A 3,562-nucleotide genomic window follows, 5' to 3' on the forward strand; every position below is an offset into this window, starting at 1 on the left:
CCAATGTCATGCCTCTCTTTTTTGGAGTTTTGGGAAGTATGGGCTATCTTTATTCTTTTCTTCTCTCTTTTTTTTGGCTCACGCTTCTTTGGCATGGCATATTTTGTTTCCCTCTCTCTTTTTTGGCTCATGCTTCTTTGGCATGGCATCTTTTATTTCTCTCATATTTTTGCATAACCCATACTTCTATTTTTTTATGGATCTTTGGAGAGAGGTACATGACATAGATGATGGAAATTTTATTTTTGTGGATGGAGGAATATGTTTTGCATAACTCCTTGTGTAAGAGTCCGCATTTTTATTTTGTGGGTGTACGTGAATCTTGATCATGGGTGTATAAAAAGAATCTCAACATCGGTCACAATAATTTGACAAAGCTCAACATGAATACAAGTAGCATATGACTAAGGGGTTTGTGTATGTAAAGAGTATGTCATATGGCTTTGGTAGAAATTTTAGATCATTGAGGAACTTTTGATTTTAGCATTTTAAAAATAAAATTCCGGATGTCAAGTCTTTCTTAGAACAAAGTCATAGCAAAGTTTGTTGCACTATATCATATCAAGCAACCATTTAGACTAGAGTAAGCATTTGCAACCCATAAGTTTCACGTTTTTACAATGAGACATTTTTAGCCAACAAACTCAAATCTTGGGGAAATCTAAGTTATAAACTAGGCATAATTGAAACATAAGATAGAGCAACTATTCATCATTTTAACAAGGATAGAACTAAACATTTCTACAACACATATATATGGAGTGGAATAAATATTTTTTTGGTCTTTTTATCTTTTTGCATTTTTTATATATGCATGCTAAATAAGTAGACATGCAATAAAATAAAAACAAATGCAAGGAAATAAATATGCAATGCAGGGTACCTCTGAAGGGGTCCTCGCCCAAGCTAACTCAAGTCCTACGGTCTGGAGTTATACCCATGGAACCGCCAGTAGGCCATCTGCTGGTCATGCTGCTGCTTTAGCAATGCGTTGATTTGTGCCAGTTCTTGTTGTTGATGATATTGCCATTGCTGTTGCTGCTGCTATCAGTCTGTCGTATTCTGCATTGCATCTCACCTTGCCGAATTTCTAGTCCTCCGAGGCGTGTGTTGATGGAATCTAGACCTACGACGGAGTGTCAGGGTGGGATCGGTGGAGGTGAGTCATTGGAGTCATAGGAGTTGCGACATCGCGTTCCTCTTGCCCACGCAGCACTATCGGCCTCCTACCAACCCGTACTCCCCACCTGTTGTGGGGATTGGTCCCAACCAGGATTATACCCAGGCCGTGTTTAGTTCGGCCACCGAATCGGCGTCGCCGAATTTCCGGTGGTACTGTAGCTACAGTACCGTTTGTTTTTATTGGGTAATAACTGTCCAATCGTTGACTAATTAGGCTCAAAACGTTCGTCTCGCAAAGTACAACCAAACTGTGTAATTAGTTTTTAATTTCGTCAACATTTAGTACTCCATACATGTACCGCAAGTTTGATGTGACGGAGAATCTTCTTTTTGTATAGTGTCAAATTCAGAAATTGGGAGGAACTAAACATGTGGCCCCAGGAACATGTCCAGGCATATCCATCATCGAAGACCACCCCGCATGGTACATCTGCGGAACGGCTGTGGAGTGAGGTGGCTCCTGCTGTGGCTACTAGGAGCTAGATGCGCCTTCCCTCCTAGACCTGTTTCTCGTAACCCTGCCAGAGACACTTTTCCTACGAGCCTCCTCTGTGCCCTCAAGATCAAAGGTTAGCTTCTGGCACTTGTACAAACATAGATCCGGGTTAGGTAACCAGATTACGTTTGTATAGCCAAAAAAATTAAATAAAAACTCTTTAGCTGCATTAGTTTTCAAGTGATGCCCATGTCTCAAGTAGTGCTCATTGATGATGATGCGTGGACTAGTGATATATTCAATGTTTCCTTTGTCCAACGCACCAACAACGGCAGCAATACGTGTTACAAGGGAGGTACAAGTAACAGCAGTAGAGGCTTTGATAATGTCTAACCAATGATGAAACATTTCTTTGATAGGAGCATTTTTTATCTTTTTAACCACGGCATAAAGTAGTTTTAATTCTGTGGTTCTAACCCATCTTATATCCTGGCTAGAAAAAAGTGTCATGGCAATCCACCGATGCATAAACCTCAAAGTAGGATGTTGAATTTGAGTATTATGAGGTTTCAAGTTACCGACAATTACTTCACCAGAAATTTCTCCACAAAATTTATGACGATTAAAACCGATGAGAGCATGATCTATTTCAATAGAAATCTTCTATCGAACCTTAGATGCAAGCTAAGATCATTCCAAGAAACATAATATTCTTTTTCAAAGAAACGAAAAGTAATCCCCTCTTGATCTTCCACTAGTGAGCATAGGAATTGAATTGTTAAATGGCGAGAACCTAGTTCATCCATAGGATCAATGTTTTCCCGCCCAACAAATTTCCAAATAGTGGTAAATTCGGTGTCCATACCTATCTTTTGGAGAAGGTCGGGGTCGTATATTAGCGTATGGATGAACACACGGCTCTTGATGAGGTTGTATGCTTGGATCTCCCGATCTCCTTCCAAGTTGAGGTAGGGCGCATCCACATCATCCACCCTATGTTGCATTTGCGGGGCTCCAGTTGGTGAAGCTTCTTCTTCCTCTTCTTCTTCTTCTTCTTCTTCTTCTTCTTCTTCTTCTTGCATCAAGGTCTCTTTGGGCTCGTCGGGCTCGGCATAGCGGGAGCTAGAGCTTTCCCGCGACTGCTTGGAACTTCCCCCCATGACTCTCTACCCCTGCTATCGCTTTCCCGAACCTCCTCATATCGGCAGTGGCAAGACAAAAATGACCATTTCTCGAGTGCAAAGGGGTGAGTGGAAAGATGAAATTTTTGCACTCGAGAGCTTACTTGATTTTGGAACATTTCAGAGGTTTGGTGGCTCTTCAAATTTTTGTTAGAAATTTGAATGATGAAAATGGGAGAGAGTGAAAGAGTGAGAGTGAGTGAAGGATGGAATGGTGTAGCTCACTCTCGGGATTCTAGGCCTTTTATACCTGAGCACACAGGCAGGAGGAGGAGAGGGCAACGGCTAGGAGTCGTTGGCTCAGGCCGACCAGCAGCGGCTCCAGCAATGGTGCGGCCGTGCCCCTGGCGCACCCACGCCCGTGTGGGCCCGGCTCTGCCCACCCTTCGACTGTTTGCTCCCAACGGTCACCTGCAGCTCCTGGTCGTTGGGGGCTGCTGCACTTTCAAAATTCTCTCCCCAATTTTGATTTTCCAACAAAATTTGATGTCATTTTAAATTTTCAAAAAATAGAAAAATGAGAAATGGTAATGAAAATCTTTATTGATATGAAAAGTAAATTTTGAAAGTTTTAGTTTTTTAAATCATTTGTTTTTTATTGTAAAGTTTTATTATTATTATTATTTATTTTGTTTTTATTAGATAAATACCAATTATCCTATTGGCAAGGGCCGGACATTTATAGTCCGTCGGCAAGACTTTTTCCTCTTTTATTGCTCTGCAGCTGCATGAACATATTCGGGGGAATTCTCGGGTTGCCCCG

This window comes from Miscanthus floridulus, chromosome 7 (assembly GCF_019320115.1).
Source record: "Miscanthus floridulus cultivar M001 chromosome 7, ASM1932011v1, whole genome shotgun sequence".
Taxonomy (NCBI): domain Eukaryota; kingdom Viridiplantae; phylum Streptophyta; class Magnoliopsida; order Poales; family Poaceae; genus Miscanthus; species Miscanthus floridulus.